The sequence below is a fragment of the Callospermophilus lateralis genome, chromosome 8, assembly GCF_048772815.1.
Source record: "Callospermophilus lateralis isolate mCalLat2 chromosome 8, mCalLat2.hap1, whole genome shotgun sequence".
In the NCBI taxonomy this organism is placed as follows: domain Eukaryota; kingdom Metazoa; phylum Chordata; class Mammalia; order Rodentia; family Sciuridae; genus Callospermophilus; species Callospermophilus lateralis.
In genome coordinates, this window is record NC_135312.1 from 10627864 (window position 1) to 10653580 (window position 25717).

The 25717-nt window shown below is 43.7% G+C and overlaps 1 protein-coding gene across 3 annotated transcripts in view; it reads left to right on the forward strand.

Annotated features, from left to right (window-relative positions):
- Positions 1–25717, forward strand: part of C1qtnf7 (C1q and TNF related 7) — a 100214-nt gene that overhangs the window by 23203 nt on the left and 51294 nt on the right. The window contains exon 1 of one of the 3 annotated variants that reach the window (XM_076864555.2): positions 6873–7152. The exons of 1 other annotated variant lie outside the window; for it this stretch is intronic. The gene's annotated coding sequence lies outside the window, so the exon portion shown is untranslated. Of the gene's footprint in view, positions 1–6872; positions 7153–9296; positions 9311–25717 lie in introns of those variants that run through there. One more of the 3 variants, XM_076864557.2, reaches the window with a different exon arrangement.

Below are 25717 nucleotides of genomic sequence, written 5' to 3' on the forward strand. Positions count from 1 at the left end.
GCATAAATACTAAAAATATGCTGTGTACCCTAGAATTAAGCAGATCTGGATTGGATTCCCAGGTCTGCCATCTAATAAATGTAAACCTTGAGCCTGTTACTTATCTCCTCATCTGTAAAATAGAAATAATAATACTTAAATTGAGCCAGATGAAATTTCCACTTTTGCAGCCAAAGGAATTTGAATATTGACCATTTCACATGGTTTATCCTAAACCTGTCTCAGAGGACAGAGTCCAGAACAAAAGAGTTGTGCGTCTATTAGTCACAACTATTGGTTACACATGACAGGCACCCACCTAAAACTAGGTTAAGAAAAAAGGGGAAACGTTAACTTATGTAATTAGGCAACCTTGGAATAGAGTTAGCTTCATGGATGGTGGGAACCAGGTGTTCTGGATATCCTTCCTCTCTCTCTCTCTCTCTCTCTCTCTCTCTTTCTCATCATCATCATCATCATCATCACCATCATCATCATCATACATGGTGGAGAAGATACACTATGATAGTCTCCACCAGAAGCAAAAATACTTCTCTCCCAAAGGCTGTATTAACTGGGTTACATCAAGGCTCAACTACTCACTGTAGCCTGGCACTTTAGATGGTCTGCTGTGCCTACCTCAGCTTGTACTTGCTCACCGTGGGTAAGGCAGGGGACATGAAGGATGCTACAAATGACATCCCAGCTTAAGCCATAAGCTTAAGATAGAAAATGGGCTATGGAGCACTAGGCATGCAGGAAGAGAAAATGTCCACTATAGGGAGCAGAGAGCACTTAATGCACATGGAAGATGGACCACTAGTAGCTAAAAAGCACACGATGCTCAAAGGACATATGAGATAAGATGAACTACTTTGCCCAAAGACCAGGAAACCAACTTTTCCCATTTTGCCAGGGACTTTCCCGGCTCAGCACCAAATATCCCATGCTATGGACTCCTCAGTCCCAGGCAAACAGCCCTGAGTTGTCTCAATAATCCCAGTTTCAAATCTGAAACTCCCACCTCTCAGCCTGTAGGAAAAACCAGGACAGCTGACCACCCAGCCTCAAAATGGTACTCCTGAGTGGAAATCCTAGTGTAGGTTGAGGTCTGAGGTCTGTTTATGAATTGCTTCACCCGTGGAAAAATGTGTGCTGTAGTAGACGGTCCCAGGGGCACAGGGACAGACTGTCTGCTTCATTTGGAGTCTCAGGGTCCGTCCTTCCTCCTCGGCTGCTTTTTATTTCTTTTTCTATCACTTTCTCTCTTTTTCTTTTTTCTTTTCCTTCCTCCCTTTCAGATGATCCTTCCGTCATTCCTTTCCTTGCTTTTTCTCTCTTATTTCCCCATATTTACCTTTAAAGGAACATGTGACTGAGACTTTGCTTGCATTCTCCCAAGTTGCTGTTATATGAGACTTGACTAAAATAAGCCAGCCTCACTTATCCTGCAGAACCTACCCCATAAGTGGAAGCTTCACTGTTAAGACAAGATGGGTAGGTACTGTTTCTGTAGGTGTTCTAGATACTGTGGTCATGATGGCCAAGTGGAGGGATTGGAAGAATTGGGGGGAAGAGATGAAAAACAGTTGGTGAGGATTGTGAGACAGTTTTTTGGTATAACTGTTTATAGAAGATGTATCCATGAATAATGTCAATAGCTAGGATTTGCAGTGCCTTTCTTCTTTTGCATGAATATTATCATTCATTAAGCAATGTAAACCAGGAAATACTTCTTGGCCACAAACTATGCTTTGAAGCCAGTTCTGTATTTGAATGACTTCAATCAAAATATTAAGATTAGAAGGGAAGCAATTTCCAGTCTTCAGAAGAGAATCACTGCTGGAGAAAATAGTGTACTAAATTATATATTTTTAGAATGTTGTGAATTTTGTTACCTTTGTTAAAGTGTGAAGTTCTAAGAATTAACTCCACTTTAGACATGAACCAAATTCTTCCTCACAACAAGGTTTCCAAGGATAAGTCAGCATTCCCAAATCACTTTCACGATATTTGTCACTATACAGGACCACCTATGCCACTTGTTCACTGGCATTTTTCTATAAATTGATTTTTTTTTATCAGACAGACTGAGCAGCCAGTGCGCCTAATTGGGGCTCATGCATATCAATGTCCACAGGGCTCAGGCTGATTTTCAGACACTAATGTTTTTGAAATCTCATTAAGAAGAAAAATATTGTCATCTTCAAGAAAAGCAATTTAGTGCATTGAGGAAGGGGTTGGAGCTGCCCCACATGGTTCTTATTTCCATCCCATCTTTCATTACCTTGAGATTTTAAATAACATGACTTAAATTTTCTGCCAATATACTGGTAAGGATTCATTAAGATAATGCCCAGGAAAATCAGTGACCTGTGCTAGGCCATAACAATTGTCAGCCACGATTCTGCTCTTGGTCCTGTAGAGGGGAAGATGTGTACTGTTCTTTAGTTCTTTAGGGCAGACCGTTTATTTATTCTGGAAAAGCAAACTAAATGGTGAATGTATAGCCAAGATCACCTTCTGAAACATGTGATTTCAAGCTGTTATACTGCCTTGGAGGAAATAATGCTTAAAATCATTTTTTTTAAGTTGGAGCCAGTGGCATCTCTACAAACCAGGGCACTTTAAGAGGAAATGTGTCTTAAATGTGAAATAACAATGATCACTTGTGGTTAGAAAGTCAGAGGGAAGAGTGAGGAAAAAAACTACTCTGTTTTACCAAGATTTTGTACATCTCTGCAGACAAGTTGAGCTGATTAAGGGCTCCAGAGATGTCTCTATAGAGGGAAGCTAATTTGTTTTGTTGTTGTTGTTTGTTTTTGTTTTCTAACTTTCCAGAATTCTATAATTATTTCTAAATAAAAAGCTTTCTTAAAAGGGGATGGTGGAAACAACAATTGTAGAAACAGTGCTGTTTTACTGCAAACCCAGAAGCACAAGATTGCTGTTAAATGTGTGATTTAAGAATCTCACCCTGGAGCTCCTGCAAACCTCACATCAGCTCATTATTCTTGCTCTGTCTGCAACCACCATCAAAGAATAATGTTCCCACTTCCTTTCTGTCTCACACATCCTGTGGGTGCTCTCATGTGGGGCCTCTGCTTTCAAAGGATTCTGGGAAATGTAGTCCCAGACTCTTCCAGTCCACATTGGGGGAGGGAGGAGACAGACAGACACACAGAAAAGGACCAGGGATGATGTTGAATTGAAAGCATACATCTTGACTCACCGATATTTAACAGATTCTGTAAACTTATGATCTAGACTTTGAAAGAAGATTAGAAGAAAGATAATCAAAAATCTCAGTTTATAAATAGAAGAAATTCATACATAATTCACTTTCCCAACATGGTTCTCTAATATTCTAGCTATCTTCATCCAAAAGAATTTATAATAAAAATATTTTCAAGGGATTTTTCCCAGTTTGTAAAACAGTTCCACATGTACTTTCCCATTGGCCCTCCAAACAGTGCTGAGAAAAAAAAATAATCATGAAAACACATAACACTTATCTGGCACTTGCATTTCCATTATCACATTTCCCTGCAGTCCAGGATCAAAATATGCTCCTTAGTTCTCTAAGCCCAACATGCTATCATTCCATGTCTTCACCCATGTGTTCCCTTCAGTTAAAATACCCTTCTCTGGTAGCAGTTCCTATCCCCTATTTCATCAGAGTCCTGCTTCCTCTCTTTCTACCAAGAGACTGAGGCTGATGGGATATGAATGAGCTGTGCTGCCCCTGCAGGAATCCAGACAGTGACTGGCAAGCCAGCAGATGTGACCCAGGATCTCAGCTGCCTCTCCTTCCTCAGAGAAACTCGTCCTCAATTAGCCAATTCGGGCATCCTCGTGCCAAATAGAAAGGAGAAGCATACATTTGGTGGTCCATAGATGACTGAATAAAGGGGCCCCATTAGATGGTGCTCTCAGACATGTTTGTAATTCTTTGCTGCTTCAGGTGAACCTCACAGTGCAGTTCTACTACTATTTATCTTAACCTAATCCCCCTTCTTCCCCTGAAGACTCTCACACCACTGCCCTGATGACTGCGGACACCTTAGTGAGCAAGGAACCTCACAGAGTAGTGGGGGAGACAGAGACTGCACACATTATCTTAGCAGTAGGTAAACACTACTCTGACCACTATAGTGACAAAACATTTATGAAGTATTATAAAAGGAGAAAAGTTACGAAGGTGAATTATGGGAGAGTATGAGAGAATAGAGCAATGTGGGTGAGTGGCAGGTCAAAGAAAGCTTCCCTAAAGAAGTAACATGTGAGCTGAGTTCAAACCAATGAGAAGGATCTATCAACAGAAAGGAGGCAGGGAGGACATGTCATAGCTGATGTCACAGCCATCAGCCTCCCCTCAGCACAGACCCTAACTTCCCCTGCTCCCTTTTCCTTCTCACAATACTTTGAATAACAATGTCCTACCCTCAAGGCCACTAAATCAGGAATTAAGAAGGAAAAACTGAAGGTCGTGGCTCAGAATCTAAGAGGGAAGGACAGAGGGAGGCCAGATGTGTCATGCAAAGATCAGGACTCTGGCCATCCCAGTTTACTTTGGAAACTGCCACTTATTAGCTTTGTGACCTTGGAAACATGACCACCAACCTCTCAAAGTTGTTTTAAGGATTCAATGAGGGAAGAAACCAGGAGCCTTAATCAATGTTAGCTCTCTTAATTTCTCCAGGCTTGCTATATATGGACTGAATTGTGTCCCCTAAAGAATTCATGTGGCAGCCCAAGCTAAGACAAGGCTCAATTAGAAAATTGCTCTTACAGATGATAGAGTGCAACTCTTAACTGAAATGACATTTAAGGGGTGAGTTTGTGAAAGGGCAAAGGAGGTGAATGGAATAAGTAAATATGAGTTGGATTTGGGGCTTGAACATTTTTGAAAGGCTAGCTGGTCTAGATTCATCTGGTATTTGTGACTACTTCAAGGATAAAGATGACCCCTCCCCGACATATCAAGACCCTGTGTATGCTTTTCTCTGCAGTTGAGCGCCATATTTCTTTTTATTTTTCACTCTTACTATTGTATGAGAAAAGAGGACAATTTGAACAAAAACAAAGAAAATCCATAAGGGCCAGCAGAGAAGGACATATGAAAAGAGGCAGATGACAGAGGAAGGAAAGTGAAATTTGCTCTTTAAAAGAAAAGAAAAGAAGGTCAAGATGGAACCCAGGAGCACTGGCACCAAGGGTGTGGTCAATGCCGTGATGGAAGGGGGCATGGAAGCCATACGCTCCCAGCAACAGCATTTTCTCTGTATCATTTCCTAAAAATAGATAAATTACTCTTAGTCCCATAGTAATGCTACAGTAAAGGCCAGTAAATGCCACATGGGCTAATTCATAAAGTATAGAAATTTACAGCTCTGGAAGCTGTGAGGCCCAAGATCCAGGTGAAAGCAGGTTGAGTGTCTGGTGAGGGCCAGGTCTTTGCTTCCAAGATGGCCTATGGTTGCTGCATCCTCCGGAGAGGTCGAATGCTGTGTCCTCACATGACAAAGGGGCAGAAGGCAAAAACGGCCTTCCAGTCCTTTAATAAGGTCCTCAATTCCACCCATGTGTGTATCATTCTCATGATTTAACCACCCCCAAAATGCCCTCTCCACAACCAAACAAGGTGAGGGTCTGTGTCCTGGAGTGGTCTGGAAGGTTTAAATGACCCCATGTTTAAACTGACAAGTCCTCTGGGCAGTGCCGGAGCCCGGAGTGTTCAGTCTTCGGATCCAGTTCTTCCTTCAGCAGATGCCTCAACAAGCTCTACACCCTTCCTTCTGATCTTGACCTGGTTACCCAAGGTCAAAAGTTTTCTCCGTATCCTATTCTGCCGCAGTCTGGCTGGGCACAAATCACGAGCCACTGAAGCAGGAACAAACTTTATTTCTGAACTCCACCAGCACACTCCACACACGCTCCCCAGGAACTCTCCCAAACGCCATGCACGCTGCCTTCTCCCGGGACACACCACACCAACCGGAAATCCCTCCTTCAGCACTTCCCCAACCAATGGGAACTCTCCGGGAATCCCCGGGAGAACTCCAAAGTAGCAGGCCGAGGCGGACCTCAGGGGTCTCATATACACAGCTTAATATAACCATTATCATCTCAATGGCTTGCTGGTGTCACCTCTCAACCACTCCGTTCTGGCAAAAATGCCATGCGTCATTCCGACTCGGCTATGGCTCTCAGTACTATTCCATTTCCCAGTCTGTATTATCCTTTACCCAAAAGTCACTCTGTGGCTCCTTTCAACATGGGACGTAACATCGAGTGGAATATCAAATGGAAAGGAGAAAAGCAGCTCATGGATGGGACCGTGTGACATAACTCCATAGTGTGTACAACTGCTTCCATTCTCCATGAAGCTCCTTCACAACAGTCACCACGCTGTGGGACCAAGCAAGGATCACCATTACCACAAATGCAATTGTGCAGCTGTGAGAATAGAGACTCAGAAGCACAAGGACCTAGTCCAGTGGCGTGAATCCTAAAGGCCAAGAGCCATATCTCAAACCCTGGCCTCCACCTCTGCCTGCCAGTTGGTGCAGAGAGCTCTGGGTGGACAATCAAGAGGCCCCGGGTTCTAGTCCTTCCACTAACTGTGTGAGCCTGGCCAGGTCCCTCCAGCCCTGCGCTGCATCCCCCTTGACTGCCAACTAGAGGAGACAAATTTCACCACCTCCAAGAACATCCCCATAAGGAGCTGGTAAGAAATCCTCCTGACAGCTGGACAGAGGTGCCCCCTTTTCCCCAGTGTGAAAAAGAAGCCATTCAACTTGAGTATTACGTGTTCAGAACAAACGTTGTCCAGACTCGTTGTGCTGTTTCCCAAATATGACTTGAGGACTGAGCCAACAGATAAAGAAGATATTTATTTTTGTTTGTGAGGCTCCATCAAACAATTGGGAGGTCCGTGGAGGCCACAGTGTCATTGCACCCCGGCAGCTTTGTACGCTGCCTCTCTCTGCCACCGTTGAAAGCCTAGGAGGACAATTTTGAAAGCAAATCAAGAACTAGCTTATCAAGCTGAAGCCGCAAAGAGTTATGAGTGCTCCTTGCTGCCAAAGAGAAGGGGATTTTGAGCGAAGACTCCACATCTGTGCGCGCTGAGTTCAAAGAATCCAGCTGCTGGACAGCCCTGCGAGCTCTGTAAGTAAATAGCCCTCTCTCCCATCCATGAGGCTCCTTCAGGCGTTTTTCCTCCGAGAGAAGTATTCTTTGGCTCATGTCGGCATTACTCCCCCTGTTCTTCTGTGATGTACGGGGGTGTTTACTGACCAAGGCTCAGTCAATAAAGCATCTCAAAGGGATGCTTCTGCTGAGCCACAGAGGGAAAGCGAAAGTGGCCTGATCGGCCTTGGTTTTGCCCAGCCCTGGACCTGGCGTTGCTCCTCTGGAGCTATAGATCCACTCGGTAGGAGCAGGAGGCCGACCCAGACGGCAGGAACCAGCAGGAGTGGCTCGGTGCTTCCTGCCCAGAACAGATTTGTCATCGAGTCTCTATATAATTCAAGTTTAGGATGCCTCCTTTGTTTTGATATACTGCAGGGTCTTAACGGAGGAAAAAGGAAACATTAAAGCTAATATTGTTCTGTAGAGGTTTCTTTGTAGTGGTATAAATCCTGTGCTCGATTTATTTTTGGTTAAGGGTGCTGATTTATTTACTGTCTATTTTATGATTAAACAAATGTGCTCATAGCTCCCCACGGCTATGGGAGGATAAAGTAATCATTGCAATATATTAGCATAAGCCTCTTCATTGGCTGATAAAACTATGGGTTCTTATTAACAGGAATTATATGAGTGGATTGCATATCATAAACAATGCATTGTATTAGTTTGTGATTCTTTTACAGGCGTCTTAAATCAGACTGTGGTTGATGACCAGGAAGTAATTGAGGAAGTATAACATTCTTAAGGGAAATAATTGTGTTTTTTGATCAATCCTTGTTCCATGAGACCCTCCACCTTCCCAGGAAATTAAGGGTCTTTTTTCAGGTTTCTTTGTCCTGTGTTCTGTGCTGCACAGAATATATGTCCCCAGATGTCACCCTCTGCCCCATCAACAGACTGCACCTCCCGGTTGTCCATATTCTTGATTTAAATATTCAAGCCCCTTACCCTCCCACTCCCAACTCCCTAGAATGCTCCCAAATTTGCACGAATACCTCTTTGACTCTGGTTGATAGTATCAGACTTTGTTCTTCTGTCTGAGTTACTTGGGCTCTCACGTGGATGTCCTGAGACAGGAGACTGGTTCCGCTCTCAGTGTGTCAGCAATGTCAACACAAGCTTAAGGGGCTTGCAAGGTTCAAGAGGCTCCCGGCAGAAAGAGGCCTCATAATTACTGGAACTTGTAACAGCCCTTTAGCAAGCAAGTCGTCTCCACATCAGCCTGAATTGATAGCTAACCTTTCACCTTTACCTAGTAAATAGAGACTATGTGCCTGGCGTGTGACAGCAACACAGAGCAAGTGCGCCATAGCACCCCCACTTCTTGGATACATGGCTATAGCTGAGCCCAAGTGAGCTTCCATTTTCATGGGTCACTGCAAAAGGTGGCTGCTGTTTGAGTTGTATGGTGGGCCATGTCATAAAATGGAGGGATACAAGTTTGGAAAGTGAAAGGATGTGGGAGGCCATCCTCGCACGTGATTTGAGTTACCTCCCTGGCTGGGTGAGAGGCGCTTAGACACAGCTGTGTCTGAGCCTTCCCCACCCTTTCCCAGGTCCGAGGGCTTGTCCGTGCAGAGGCGTGCCTGGCCACTGCCCTGAAGACCCAGTTGTCGTCCTTAACCTTAGGATGCTGCCCCCCTTAACCTTCATTGGATGGGATTTTCCCTGGAATTTTTTGTTCCCCAATAAAAGCTCACTCCCTGTCGTGCTCTCTCTCTCTCTCTCACTAGTCTCTTCTGTAAACCTCACCACCACTTTAGGTGGCTGGAGGCGGGAGCTAGGAGAAGCTGTCTGGGAGCTGGGGTTAAAGGTAAATGAGAGTCTGTCTCTTTAATTTAAAACTCCCTAATTATTTCTTATGAACCAAACCTTATTTCATGAAGCCCGCGCTGGTGGCGTGGCAGAAAAGGAAATCATTCAAGTATTGGGAAATATTTTCTGAGTGCTTGCCAATTTCCAGGCCCTTGACTGGCCCTGTCCTACCTGCTCTGTGGAGCTGGAGGATCTCTACCAAGGGATAGAGGTCAGAAGCACAGACCAGACTGGCTCGGTGTGATCCTCTGTGCCTCAGTTTCCTTCCTATAAAATAGAGGTTATAACAGCAGGATTCAGGAAAAGGGTGAGAGTTCAGGTAGGTGTTGTTTTTGTCTCTTTCGTATATGAAGAAACTAAAACTAGGGAGGTTAACTCACTCCTGGCCACACAGAGAGATAAGGGCAGGCTGGGATGTGGAAGGAATCAATCTGCTTTGATCCTAATGGAGACAGTCTGCTCTCTAACTGCTGCCTCCTTCCCGTTGGCGCTGGGTTCCTTCACATTCCTTTCCCGGCTCCCACAATGCCCTCTACTTAAACATTGCTAACCTTGATGATTTCAGACAAACAGACTGAAGTTCAGAGACATGAAGGATCTCGCCCACAGTCACACCCCTAGCAATTTACAGGGGCTGGGATCCAAACACAGGTCTCCAAATTCCAAATCCTGTGCTCTTTTAACGACCCATGTTCCTTCCTTGTCTTGCGAATCTGTGACCGGGTCAGTTGCATACGTGCCCTGTGGAGAACAGTAAGCCAGACAGTGGTGACAAGGACACATCACTTAGACCCTCACTGCCTGCTTCATCAACTAATGCAGGTCCCCATGACCCTCTGTGAGGGACTTCTCCAGATGTTTCACATGTACATCAAACTTTGACGATTGCTGTCCTCAGCGAGTTCTGTGATCTGGGAAGAAGCAAAGATTGTCATGTCTGATGGGACCTTCACCTGGAGAAGGTAGAAAATTCTGTTAAGTACAGGTATTTGGCATTTCCTCTCCACTCAGAATTGCGGATCAGAGTCAATAGCACCTCGGGGTTATTTACTGTCTTGTCTATATTCCAGGGCTTGCTTCATCTTTTGGCACATGTCACTTTCTGAGCCCTGTGACCATCTGAACTTTTTGCCATCAATCCCTTCGATTGCATCAGCCTCCATTAATCAGCAGATGGGTAGCTTTCTTCCTTTTCTAGGCTTTGTTGCAAACTGGGTCAACGCAATAGAATCCATCAACAAATTAGGAGAGAGTAAAATATTACATCTATAACCTGAGAAATATACTCAATAAGCTCATTACCGAAAAGTCAGAAACAAAGAATATTTACTGAGCTGAATAAAATTTATTCCAGTTGATTTCTCTGAAGACTACTGCAGCACAGATAGGTACAAACCAAGAGGGAGATTGCCAAAGCATGTACTTGGAACCTGGGAGCTTTAGATGTCATGGGACAGAAAGTATTGAACACTGGAAATAATCTCCCATGGTGTCATGGCAGATGTCAGAACCTGAAGGGAAATATCACTGGCTTTACATACTCTCTTACCACTTTTCAACTTCAGGACTCCAAGCACGTCGCTTACTTCGTAAGTTTGTATAGCAGACATAACTGAGCACAGCACCCAGCACGACAGGTACCTAACCAACAGGACATCCTTCCTTCTCCAGCTCTGGCCCATTCAGTCCAGAAGTCTCCACTGAGCACTTAGCATGTGCTGCACCTTATTCAAGACATAACAGCGAACAAGAACCAAAGTCCCTGGCTTCTTGGAGTTTGCACTTTAGAGGAAGTGACAAATGACAAAATCATTAACAAGAAAGTAACAGCAAGACTAAGTGCTATGAGAAACTCAAAATATGCAGTGGATACAATGACTAGCAGTGCCAGGAGGAGGACACATCTTTAGCCCAGAGGCCCAGGACCCCTCATTAGGGAAATGGCTCCTAGTGCAGTCTTGAATCATAAGAAAAACACGATGACACAAAGCCACAGTTAAGCTTCTAACCATGTGACACTAAACATGTCATTGCGACTCTTTCTAGGTCTATTTCATCACCTGCACACTCCAGAGCTAGAGCAAAGCACCTCTGGGGCTTCCTTCAGTCCTGAAACTCTGTATTGAATTTTCTTTCTCATTTTTAGTATCATGTGCTTTGAGTAATGGTACAAAAAAGAAGAAGGGGGAAAAAAAAATCTCTGAACCCAACTCCACTACAGTAGTTGCTTTATTCTTTCATTTCAGTTTCTGAACTTCTTAAAAAAGTTCTTCCCCATCAAAGATCTATTAGTAGGTCTTTAGTGAATGAAGATTTAATTGATGATTTTTTAAAAATTTTAAATCATCACAATTTCTAGGGATTACATAGTCGGAGAAGACAAGAACCACTGTATGGCATATTTTTAGGGATGAATTGTGTGGCTTCACGATTACTTCATGTGTGGCTGCAAGTCTGAAATCGTACATATGCTTGTGGAGCCAACATACGGAGCTGCCAGAAGCCAGAAGATCCAGTGCTCTTGCAGCCAAGAGTCATGTGTACAGCTTTTAAAAACAGGCCATGGTCTGACACGTTTCCTTTCTTAAAATGGTGCAGCCGACCTCACTTGAGTCTGAGACACCGTCTACCCAAAAGGAAGGTCAACAAAGCAGAAAATTTGCACCAGAGGAGACTGTCTTTCAATGAACCAAAAAAATGGCAGCCAGAATATTCTTGGCTGTCACGATCCAGACAATTGTCTTATTGCTATATTTTTGCTTTTGTCACCACAGCGCAAACCTCAATTATGGAGTCACAACCTAGAATGAGAATTTGGGGTGCCCAGCCACATAAACTATACAGGTCGATGTTTCCAATTTTCAAGTTCTCATTTCTTTTTTGCTGTTGTTGTTTTTGCCTACTTTGTAAAAATGCAATCACTTCCAATTGAAAAACACATATTTAAAAAAAAAAATTGTTGGAAAAAGAGTTTCCAAGTTCAGATTCAAGGACTAAAAAGTAAGAGCAAAGAGGGTAAGATTAGGAAAATGGAGTTAATGAGCCCATGGTAGGGAATGTTGTAGAGAAATCCCATGGTATTCCTAAGGGCTCTACAGAACTCTCACACAGAGTGTGTGGCAGGGGCTGATGGGCGTTGCAGCTAGGTACCATCCTGGCAAATGGTTATTTCCAGTGTTTAGTACATACATTCCCCACTGTGACCCTCGGAGGCTTAGTGTAGCTATTGCCCCCTCATTTTATAGATAAGGAGCCGAGGCTCAAGGAATTGAAGTCACAAGGAAGTGCCCCAGCTCATAAGTAGAGGAGCTACAGTTTAACCCAGGACTGCCTGACTGCACGTCTTTCTGCCCCACCGCTCTGCTTTAGAGATCGAAAAGACACTTCCTTCAAACATGCAGTACACGTTCTATTTAAGTAAAAGAAGAATTTACTGCAAGTTTTTAAATGTTGAAATGGCCTCCTGAGGGAAGAGGCTGAGGAACTGACTTCCTTGGAGGTCTATTAAAACCAGATTGGTTATCATGTATGTCTGGTATGACTTCAGTGTGGTCTTCCCCAAGGTGAAAGATAGACAAAGTGTTTCCTCAAGTTCCTTGCTCAGCTTTCCAGGCAAAGGCCAAGTCTACATCCCTACAAAGCAAAATGGTGAGGACATGTACCGCCCAGCCCTTGACCCCCTCTCCCACCCCATCTGATGGTTTGGCTAGTGATGTGCAGATGATCTGGAAGGGCCACAGTCTCCTGGATCACAGCCGTGCTGACCCTTTTCCCACAGCCAGAGAGGGGATGAGACTCTGTTCCAACTTGTGCCCAACAAAAGGAACCCTATGCCAAAGAATCTATTGTCTACTTTCCAAAGTTTGGGGAATACAGATCAGGACGAAAACTAGTGTGAAAATGAAACTATGTAGGAAAATAGGAAGGTCTTTTAAAATTCTATTCTATCAGTTAGGGTTTGTCTGTCTGAGAAAACCCACTTCCTTTAATATCTAAAGGTTTATTTTTCCCTCATATAAGAAGCTCAGAGTAGGTGGTCCAGGGGTGGTATAGCTATTCAGGAAGTCATCAAGAAACCCGTCTCCTGCCGTGTTCCTGCTCCACCAATGTTAGCATGTGGCTTTCATTCTTATGGTGGTGACATAGCCATTGTATTTTTAATGTTGAGTTTATATTCAGCAAAGACTTCGCCTGTCAAACTTTGCTGTTTAATTTGGGAGAGGAAGCCCTATTCCAAGACATGCCATGGGCATCTTATTAGCCAAACTGTGTGTGTAACATGGCTATTTTAGTCAGCTTTTATGCCACTCTGACCAAAAAAAAAAAAAAACCTGGAAAGAATAATTTTAGAGGAGGAAGAGTTTATTTGTCATTCATGGATTCAGAGGTCTCAGTTCATAGACAGCTGACTCCATTGCTCTGGGCCCAAGGTGTGGCAGGACATGGTGTAAGAATACATGGTGGAGGAAAGTGACTCAGGACATGGCCACCAGGAAGCAGAGAGAGAGAGAGATGCCCTTCATCATGGGCAAATAACTACCCCTATGGCACACCCCCAGTGACCACGTCCTCCAGCCACACCCTATCTGCCTCCAGCACCACCCAGTTTATCCCTGTCAGAGGATTAATGCACTGGTTATAGGTTAAGACTCTCATCACCCAATCATTACCTCTAAACCTCTTGCACTGTCTCACACATGAGCTTTTTGGGGACACTTAACATCTAAACCATAACAATGGTCATCCCTGGTAACAATGGACATCTGTACATTTTGCTTTTTAGTATTTGATTTAGAAAAAAAAATTAAGGGAAAGTGAATTAAAATGGGTTTTGAATGTGTACCTACCTGTCAATATATGCTAAAAATACCTATTTATGAAAACAATAAATTTGAGATTTTATGCATAAATAAAACTACATTGCACAAACATTCACTAGCTGCATCTCCAATATTTAACAATTCTTGTGAACATGAAAATATTTGTAGAGTGAGCAATAAAGGCAGATAGAGAGAATCCTACCTGAAGTAGATGAAATGGGAAGAATATGGATTTGGCTAACAGGTACAGGTGGAATTCAGACCTTTAACTAACTGGGTGTGGGATGCCTCGATTTCTTAATATTTAAAATGAGAGAAAAAATAGGTACCCCCAGAATCATTTTAGAATTAAATAAACTATGTAGATGTTCTATATACTAGATGAAGCATCTCACATGCAGTAAGCACTCAGGCGATGGTAGCTTTCACCTCCCCTTGCCTTGCTTCTTTTATTCAGCAAGTTCATAACCTTTCATGAAACCAAACTCAGACAGAGAAGACAATTGAAGAATCAACTTTCCCAAGAAATTAGAGCAAACCCACTCAATGGTGTGTCGCCCTTCTCATCAATGCACGCCAAGATTCTTTCATTTGGGGCTTTATCACATTATCTTAGCAAACCAGACAAAAATGTCTAAGTGATTTTGTTTTCCAAAATGGGTTGTATGCTTCAAAGTGCCATCTGCTTGTGACTAGTTACAAAACAGAGTCAACAGAGACATTTGGTGACATTTTAGAAAGGGACTCCAGTGTTTGTTATGAAGCTGTAATTCCTAGAATTTGTGCAATTTGTTCTGTGTTGTTGAGATGTGAAATACAGCCTTCACAGGGGCTCCCAGCTGTTTCAGTAACATTATCCTCATCTTAAACCATGAAGCCTGGTTTTCAACTGTTTTTTTTTTTCATTTTAATTTTCTCCCCATGCTATTCTGATCTTTTCAGTCAAAGAGGGAACGCTTGAAGTTTTTCACCTCATAGACACCACCACAATATCTAAAAGATGAAACAAACCAAAAAGAGCCCACAGATTTGCATGTAGTCAAGATCTATCCATGAACCAAAAATCTCTTCTGCAATATGGCAAAGTGGAAATTCTAGCGCATTCTTTTAAGTCACAGGTTCCTGTTCTCCTGCGGATGCTGAGACCATTCACAAGCCACCATTTAGCATCCTTCCCTCGCTTTTCACCTAGAAAGAGGAATGACCATCCCTAACCCACCCATTTCACCTATGAAAATAATGGAGATCCTCTTTCCATTGTAATGAATAGGAGCACCATACAAAACAAACGCAAACCCTTAATCTGAACATAGCTGATTCTTCTTGGGTTCTACTTGATTCCAGCAGTCCAGACTGAGGGTCCTTCTTTCTGCAGCCTGATTCATTTTATCAAGTTCATTGAAAAAAATATTTAATAGTACCTACCTACTCAGGTCTGACCAAAATAGACAACACTTGCTGCCTTCCTGGAGAAAGCATTCCTCTGGCCTCATGAGAAACCTCAGTCCAATGTCATACTTGCTCCACTCACTGAGCAACATGCCCCAAACACGTCTTGGTGTTTCTGTGCTGTGCCCACATGTGCTCATAAACTCCATGCTAACCGTTGTTATGCACATCATAGCAGAGGATGTCAATCATGGACCCGAGGGTACCCATCTTGAGAAAACAACATGTGAAGGATGTAATCACCTGTCTTCCCCTACATTGGTAATCTCCATGCAGCCAGATTTGCTAACTTCTGGGCAGAGGCAGAAAGGAAGCTGTCTCCCCAGGTTGAGTCACTGATTCTCAAAGTAGTTATGCTTGTGCCCCAAGACTCAAGTCCTCAGTGCAAATGTCATCCTGAAAAGCCCTACTAGAAACATGGCTTTCAGTGTCTGACAATAACAACTATTTCCATAAATCCTAAAAAACAGTCACTGGGAAGAGAACAGAAATAATTTATATCTTCTATTGTCTTAATATATTGCCTTCCTATTCAGATACTTGCACATTCCCCAACCCTCTCACCGTCAATGGTCAGTCTCCAACTTCTAGTGGTCTTAGCCAGAACACTCCAGAAACCAATGAAATCTGGAAAATCTACCTAAAGCTTTGTGCCTTCAAATTGGTATAGTTTGAAAATGGTCATTACCATATACTCCAAGGACGCTCAGCAGTACCAACTATTTCCAAACAGAACCAATTTGAAGGCACAAATTGAAGGCAGAGATTGTTGACCATGCACATCTAAATGCTTTCAGGTTTGCTTTCTTAGGACCTTTCTATAGGACCTTACTGATCCTACAGAATGCCTTTTACATACCAGGTCCATTTCCCTTGGAAAGACAGATGGTGGTTAGTGATAGGTCAATAAAGCTGAGTCAAGGTTATTCCAGAATGGAAGAGATCTGAACATTTCTACTGGTTGAGAATGACCCACCAGAGTTAGAAGTTGAAGATAACAGAGAATGAGAAGCGACTGGGTCAGGTGAACTTGGAGAAACAGAAGGTACATGAAAACAACTAGGTAGGTGGAGGGCCTGGGGTTGAACATCCAAGTATCCTGACCCATCCCTTTTCCACTGAGACAGGAGGGAAGCCAGTGAGGATGGCTAGGATAGGAATGTGACTAAATTAGGGATAGTAGGGCTGGGGATGTGGCTCAAGTGGTAGCGCGCTCGCCTGGCATGCGTGTGGCCCGGGTTCGATCCTCAGCACCACATACAAACAAAGATGTTGTGTCTGCCAATAACTAAAAAATAAATATTAAACTTCTCTCTCTCTCTCTCTCCCTCTCTCACTCTCTCTTTAAAAAAAAATAATAAAATAAATTAGGGATAGTAGGGAAACTGACGGCACTATGAGGATGCTCTCTGTTCTTTCGGGTGTTGGAATTGGAATAATTGTTTAAGAAAAGGACACTGAGCTGATTAAATGTGCAGAGATCACTGGGTCCAGGACTGAACATAGAGTAAGTGCTAGAAAAAGAAGACTGAAATTCATAGCAAATGTTTATCTGCAAAAGACTTCATGTAAAAATAGCCCACAACACCACCCACACATTTTGCTTTTTACATGAAACACATGAACCTTCCTGAAACTTATTTTAAACTCTGAACTATAATGACCTCTCTAAATAAAATAACTCAGCCCTGATACACACTCTCAGAGAAGCCCTTTGACCACACATACTCTATTCCATGACCCATGAGCCTGGAGAGTTCTGGTACCTCTCCAGCAAGAGAGGTGTGTGTGGGAAGAGAACTAAACTCCAAACTTTCTGTGTTTTGTGTTGTAAAAATGGTTCCAGACATGACAAATGAGAGGGAGATAATCGAAAACATGAGCCATTTTGGGGTTGGGCCTTTGAAGATTTTAATAAGCACGAGCGCTCCTCAGCCAAATCAGGTTCTTGGCTTCAACTGTTTCAGATTTGGACTGTCTTCCTTTGATTATTTGAAATCACAGCCTGGTCTGGGGGGGGGGGGGGGCGCATGCTCAGACTTGAGGGCAGCTGGCAGACAGACCTTGCAGGTAGAGGCTTTCAGGGGTGGGTGCTCGGAAGTCTTCTTCATTTTGCCCTATTAACGCTCCCTCGGACGGGGGGAGGGGGAGGGCAAAATAATGTGGGTGAACGAGGCCCAGATGGAGCCAGTGTCACCCCAAGAGGAGAATTCTCTTGTGAAAACAAGGGTTGGAGCTGGGGATTTCTGGAAAACTCCTTCTCTCCCTTTCTCTCTTTCTCTCCCTCTCTCTCTTCCCCTCCCCCGCCTCTTCTCACCCTTGCCGCTCTCCAATTTCTTGTAATTAAATACTGGTCTCTGGCTTATCTTTTAAAAATTCTAGTACCCACCATGACTGGTATGATAATACAGAACCAGGATCCAGGACTTACAAGGGTGCCTGACCTCATTGAAGATTCTTGAGACAGAGTTGTGATCAAAACCAACAAACTCCGTTTCTCCAGGCCTTTCCAGTCCTGTTGGCTGATAGAAAACAAAAATCAAAGACATTCAGGATGGGAAGAGCATGGAAAAGCAAGTGGATCCAGGGACAGAAAAGGACAGGTGCTCTGCCTGCGACAGGTGGGCTGGAGCCACTGAAGGGCAACACTGAGCAGAGAGAACCCTGAGATCAGCCTCCAGGCGCAGAGCTCTGGGCTGAAGAGTCACAGGCGGGATGGATGGTGTGTGACTGGTTCCAGGGAAAAGCTCAGATACCAGGCAGCTGGGTTGCATTGCCTGTCTATTGTGCCTGGAATGAGGAAGGCAGGTCAGAAGGAAGTGGGAGAGCAAGGTCTTTCAAAGGTTGGTCTTCATGCAGGGGGGCGGTGGCAAGCTCTTGCAGGTTTTGCAGCCGCTGAGGGACTGACAGGTTCTAACAGGAAATCTGAAATTCCCTTCTGTCTGCTGTTTGGAATGTCGCCTCTCAGGAGGGGAGGCAAGGTGGAGCCTAGCATCCTGCTCCATTCTCAGCAGGCTGGATGGGCAAGTTCAATAGCTGCCAGCTCACTCCATGAGGGATTCACAGGTCCGATTAAAATGGACCCACATAAAAAGTGTGACAACCATCTACCTTACAGTTGATTCTCTACGTTAGATTGCTGTGTTTGAGGACAGACAAATTACATCATAGCATGGTAATAAAATGATATTTAATTTGACTAAGGACTATTCTATTTGTAGTATTTTATTTCACCAGCCAGAAAGCTCAAATACCAGACTGTTGTGTTCAAAACCAGACAAGGAAGCCAAAAGAAAAAAGCTCTCTATCCACACTCCTTTTCCTTGGATGAGGCTCTCCTGGCAATCAGAGGGATATGCCTCCCACCCCCCACCCCCAGAGAGCAGGGAGGATATCCAAGTCCTTCAGGTTCACCAGGGTTCTGAGGTCCTGCTCAGGGGCTTGTGGGCAGAGCTCCATATGTGGCCTGGCCTCCTATGCAGGGGTCTTTTTTGGCAACCTGTGGAAGGGTCTAACAGAGAAGCTAGCCAATTGAATTCTGCGAGGTGAGAGGTCATTGTTCCCAGTCAGATACCTTTCAGCCTTTGTTTCATGATTTGGCTCAAATGCATGCCCCCAGTTTGCACTTGGCCCTGTTCTCGATGCTCAGGACACAGCTGCAAAGAGCACAGACAACAATGTCTACCTTTTTGCCTTTTTGAATCTTCCAGGAAATCTGTCTTGGGAAAAGACAGATGATTCAAAAGGAAATAAGTACAATAAGAAGTATGTTGGATAATGATCCACACAGTAGAGAAAAGAAAGAGAGGAAGAGACAGACAGTGGTTGCAATTAAAGAGGAATGGCCAGAGAGGCTTCACTGGGAAAGAGAAATTTGAGCAAAAACATGAAATATGGTGGAGAGAAGGATGAGAATATAGATCAAGTTAAAAGTTGGGTACAGATATAGATGATATAGATGATGTAGATTGCTGTATAAACACCAATATAAGTGCACACCTAAGAGAACTGTTTCCAGGCAGGAAGAACTCTGTGTGCCAATGTCCTGTGGCAGGAACATGAAACAATGTGGTCAGAGCTGGATGAGCAAAGGAGCAAGAAGCAGAATATGAGACCTCAGGGCTCATTCTAAGCCTTCAGTCTTTACTCAGAATAAGAAGAGCTGCCATTGGATAGTCCTGACAGGACAGCATGTCTGCTGGGTGGCTTCCTCAAAGGCAGAAGCAGGAAGACCACATGGAGACTGTGGCTAAATTAGGCCGGAGATGATTTGGAAAGAGAAAAAGTGGCAACCGTAGAGGTGGTGAGAAAGGGCAAGATGCTTGAGATGTCTAAGGTCAACTGAAAGGATTTGTCCATGTGGGTTTGCAGGAAAGAGGAGAATCGAGGGACACTTCAAGGAATTTGGCCTGAGCATCTGAGAGGATTTGTTATGATTACTGAGATGAGAAAGTATAGGCAGTAGGGTGAGGGATCAGGAGCCGGGTGCTGGATATACAAGGTTCATGGTGCCCATTGCATGTGTACTTGAAGATGCCTACTGGTGATGACCCTGAGTCTGGTCATCTGGGAAAGGACAAGGACCTGGAGAAGGGCAGCAATGGAGGCTAAGGGCAAGAGGGAAACCCAGGGACAAAGGCTTCTCAAGGAAGAGTGAAGAAGGAGGAACAGCACATCAAGTACTAAGAGACTGAAGGCTGACGCATGAGTAGACCCGGGGAGACTGTGCATGACCTTGACAAGGGCGATTCAGCACACAGTGAGGCAGAAGCGCCATGGGTGAGCTTGAGAGAGAGGAGAGGAATGAAATCCTGAACAGTGAGCAGAGGCGGTTTATTCAAGGAGTTTTTACTATAAGCAGGAGTAATGAGACACTGTCTGAAAAGAGAAATGGGAATATATATTAAAAATAACACATATAGTATATATAGGGAAAATATATGTTACGTATATATTACTCCATATGTAATTACTTATATGTCTTATTTCTACACACATTATTGCTGTATGCATCTATTAATACATTATTTACTTTATAATTATAAATATGTCATCAACATTACTATATATGTACATACTTATTACCATGATATATATATATATACACATCAATATACATATCTATACGCACACATCAAATTATCCTTTAAAAAGAAGAAAACTTACACACATAAGAGAGGGGGATTGTGTGTAGGTGCAGGGGAGGCAATAGGACCCTGCATGAGGCACTGACTGTTCATTCTTAGTGACAAGAGGAAAGCACAGCACACGGCACACGATGAGGTGTACAGCATCTGTGTGGTGGTAACAGCTTGTCTTTTCTGATCACTTCTACTTCTCTCAGTCAGATGGGAAATAGGGTCATTTGCTGAGAGTGACCACAGGGAGAAGAGATAAAGGAAAAGGTATAAAATAGTTCTAAAAAAGAGTGGGTTCCAATGCAATAGGAAAATACAGTATCGTTGATGGGCAGCATTCATCAAGGACACCTTGGAGATGAGCATCAACAGGTCCTGAGACGGACAGCATGCAGCATGATTGTGTGTTTTTCTCCAATGCATCTAGCTGATGTGATGGATGCACTAGTCAAGCAGGTATAAAAAAGGAAAAGAGGGATCGAGAATATGTTTCAAAGAGTAATCATCATAGGATCTAAGCAGGATAAGGAAAAAGAAGATGAATAAAGAATAGTTCAGAGGTGGAAGTGTCCACGTGAGGTTAAAAAGCCATTGGCTTTTACATACTAGATGGATGAGTGAGTAGGCAGGAAAGACAGGAAGTGGTTGAACTAGAGTTTATAACTTGTAGCTCTTGATCATGAAAATCTCAGGGAGGTGATCATGGGAATAAAAGGCTGCTGTTGAGTGGAAGACAAGGAACTGTAGGACCAGAGTATGAGACAAGTCTTCCAAGTAGGTACTGAAATCGCTGAGAATTTCAACAGTAATATTTGAGATAGAGACAAGAGCTGAAATCTTCAAGAATGTCTTCAACTCAGATGCACATAGATTTGGGTTCTACAAATGTGGGGATTGGCTGAAAGTCTTAAATCTGTAGGGCAGGGAGGCCTCCAGGAAGGGTAGACTGCAACTGCCAGGCAAGAGCTGTGCTGTGGTTAACAGGTGGAATTTCTGCTCCATCAGGGAAGCCTCACTTCTCCTCGTAACCCATTAAGTACCAGGTTTTCAATTCTATGAACATAATCAATATTCAAATATTATTTCAAGTTAAAATAAGTAGTATATTGGTTGCTCAATTTAGGTTTCTGTAGGTGTACCATATCTAGAACAATGGGACAAAATGGAACAAGTCCTTTTAGCTGATTGAATCAAGCCACTGAGATCACCTAGGAAACTGTCTTTAAAGTCAACAGAGCATGGGATTTAATCCCAAGTATGAAATCCTTCCCAGCAAAACCTAGTGTTTGATAGTGACTGGGGACTGAAGGCTAGCCAAGTGATACCTAAAACTGATCAGGATGTCAGTGTTTTCCCTAAAACCTATAGATCCATGGCTAAGAATACAGAAGAAAGTTTGTGTAGCATGGTAGGAGAAGTGTGTCCACCTTCTAGTTCAGAAAGATTAAATCTTCATGCTTAAGTGGTAAGAATTCTTAGCAAAGAATTTGAACAAACAGTACTAAAAATAAAATATGACTTTGTCCGGTGCAAATCCATGTGAATTATAGTTGTTCTCAGTGGGAAACAAGGCAAGTTGGGAAGAACCCCAAAGAAAAGTTATTCCAAATTTCCCTGGACATCTCAAGAAAGAAATTATTGTCTAGTGTGTAAGGATTTTTAAGTAACAGATCAAATTCCCAATGACCATCCAATCTTCTGTCAAATTCACAATTAACAAATTAATGAGCATTTTAGGGTACCTAATCAGTGCCCAGCACTCTCATGAAAATGTGGAAAAAACTGTCCATAGTTCCTACCAACCCCCTTGCCCAAGGGGCATTCTGTCTGGGGACTCCATTTGTTAGCATTCTTTCAATTGAAAGCGACAGAACACCCAGTGCAAATGCTTCCAAGCAAGATAAGAGTCGGGTGTGGTGGGGTCTAAATACATATAACAAAGTTGTGGGGAGACCTTCCCCCTTCGATTTCTGTTGCCTCCAAGTGCTCTAAGCACATGGACTGCACTGTCTTTCCTCGTCTCTCAGTCCCTCTTTTCCCTGATCTGCTTCGCCATTGGCAAGGCCCCTCCTGGTAATAAGAGGGAGCATCACCAGCAACTCCAGGCTACCTCCTTGGAGCTCAGCAACCCCAGGCCGGAAGACTGCCAGGTTCTAGGGTGGGGCAGACTCCCAGGCCGAGTCTCGATGGTTTCTCTCTGATACCTGCCCTCTCACCCATGGACCACTGTGACCAGAGCGTTGGAGTAGCATGGAGATGCTAGAGCGTGGGACCACACCAAACCACAAGTTCTTATGGAAGCAGAAGGAAAGGTCTCCAAAGGCAAGTCCAGAGTCTATTCCAGAAGAGGGAATGGATCGGATATTAGGTAAATGGTGAAAGTCAATATCCTCCACCCAGACATGACAACTCAAGCCCCAGACACCAGCACAAGTCAGGACAGAGCTGAGGGTCCCACCAAGGTTCTTGTCCTAACTGAGCGGCTGTTGCCCATCTCTAAATGGAGAGTAACAAGCACCCTTAGTATGTATCATAGCTACAAGGATTTTAAAAATCAAATGAGTTAACACATGCAAACCTGCCCATAAGCAATAAGCATTATATATAAGTAAGGTGTGGTGACAGCTTCCTGGATGAGGCAGGATTTCAGTTTGGATGGAAAAGGCAGAATCAGGAAGGAAGAGAATGAGCAAGAAGAAATGCCTGTTTGGGTAGTTAGTGACACAGGTAAAGAGGGCTTTGTTCTGTTTTGTTAATGTAGCCAAAACAGGCAAGGCTTTGTATTCAGAGGTCCCATTTGCAAAGAAGAATTAAAACTGTAGTACTGAGAGTCATAGATTTGTTCCTCCCTAGCTATGTGACTTCAGGAAGTTATTTAATCCCTGGTTTCCTCATCTGTGCAGGGCGATAATAATAGTACCCACCTTACAGGATTATTATGAGGATTCAACATGTTGATATAGGTAAAGTGCTGAGTATATCCTAAATGTTTTGTAAATATAAACTATTGCTATTGGCCTTCAAACTCACCTGGAGGGGTGGGTATCCTCATCTCCATTTTCTGATTAAAAAATTGGTGCATAAGGAATCAAGTAGACAACCTGAGACTTGAAAGTGGCCTGATTTTAACCTGTGTTCTTTGCACAGCATGGTAATCCAAGCCTCAGAAATACAGGCAGAAATGGCAGTAGGTATGGAGGAATGGAAAGAAGCAAAGTATTCTAGCATATTCCATTAGTCTTAGATTGGTACTAATTTGAATGGATTTGTTAGAGAACATTTTAATGAGGGCAAAAGAAACTGAAATTTTAGGAATGTGACATAGATACCAAGCTGAATTTAAAAATTGAGGATTCCTAAACCCTTCAATCCCTCCAGGCGTGGAGAAATGCAACTCCCTGTCGTGCCAGGAGACTGAAATTCCATTCCCTGGAGCCATGGCCCACAGCTGGGTACCTCTAGGAGGCATTTATATACATTCCCTCATTCACTGTCCTCCAAAGCCCTGAAGTGAGTAGACATGACCTTCATCCCAGACCCCCAGTACAGAGAGGAGGGAGTGGCAGCCAGTGTATGAACCAGGCCTCTTGTCCCAAGGCCAGTGGCCCCCTAGCCCACCACAGACACCTGTACAAGAGAGCAGCTGCTGGCCAGTGCATGGGCCCCACCTTACACGTTCCCTAAAGCCCTGGGCACATCCACATCCTTCAGGTTCCCAGCTCAGCCTCTCCAGGATACCCAGGGTGCAGCCTGTGTCTCATGGATTCATGCCACAAGGCTCCAGCAGGATGTGAAGACCGATGGGGAAGCACTGAGCCAGGAATTCCTCCCGAACCTGCTCTACCTCTCTGTTGGCCTGTTTCCTTCCTCCATGTCCAAGCAATAAATACCAGTAATTACAATGTAAAAGGAAGGAGTGGGGAGTTTCCAAGAGGAATGTTGGTGGAGGGAGAGTGCAGAGGTGAGAGTAAGCAGGACAACAAAGGCTGGGAGCCTGCTGCTCTCCCACACAGTTGCAATAGAAGCCTAGGACAGAGGGCCAGTTGGCCTGGGAGGTACAGTGCAAGAGTCCTGCAGAATGGCCTGGGGGAAGACATGCAGCACTGGCTCCACGTTATTCCCAGCAGCTCTCTCCTATATCAGCAATGACTGCACCAAAGAGAAAGAACAGGGCAGGGGATGGGCCGGGCCAAGCTGGGAGCCTTCTCCTCCATGTAGAAGGGCAGGGAGATGCTCACAAATGCTGGCATCTCAGCAAGGTCCTGAGGGAGCTGAGGCCATGAGCCTGTGAGGATCCAGCATTCCCATCCAAAGGCCCTATGATAGGTGTGTTCAGGAAAGCCAGGCAGTGTGGCTGGGAAGAGAGATTCTAAAGAGGATGCTGGAAAGAAACCCAAGGGCAGATCATAGAGGGCCTTGCTGGCTACTATAGTTGCACAGCATGAGCTCAAGAAATAGTAATTGAATTGACAGAGTGAAGGACAACCTAGCTGCACAGCAGTAGGAAAATGTCTAAATAAGTTAGCCTACTCCTATTTCAGAACCCTGGCCAGAGACGGACAATCAGCACCAGGTGTTGAGGGAAAAAAGCATGTTTGGAAAATAGGTATGTTTATAGCAGCACAATTAGCAATAGCCAAACCATGCGAACACCTGATGTCCACCAATAGATAAATGGATAAAGAAAATGTGGTATACACAGGGGAGCTATACTCAGTCATAAAGAAAAATGAAATCATTCCATTTGCAGAAAAATGGATGGAACGAGAGACTATTATGTTAAGTGAAATAAGCCAAACTCAGAAGGTCAAGTTTCCCTCATATGTGGAAGCCAGACAGGAAAAAGGAAAAGAAAGGTAGGGAGGAGGAGTTACATGGAAATCAAAGGGAGATCAGTAGAGGATTGAGACCAGGGATGAGGAATGGGAAGGGAAGGGAAACATTCTGGGGAGTGATATTGGCCAAATGTCACGTTGTGACCATGTAAAGAATATGTAACAATGATAGCCCCCATCATTAAGTAAATTACAATGCACCAAGAACAAAATGTGGAGAAAAATAGTTTAAAAAGAGAAATAAAATAGGTATGTTGAGAGTTGATTTATTTCAAGAAATTTACCTCAATATGTATACACGTTTGTGCAGAATAAAAGAATGTGGAAGAATACACATACTCTCTCTCTCTCTCTCTCTCTCTCTCTCTCTCTCTCTCTCTCTCACACACACACACACACACACACAAGACTATTAACAGGGAACGTGAGGGAACCAACTTCAGAGGAGAAATCTGCATGTTAGGGCTCTTCCATTTTATGTCAC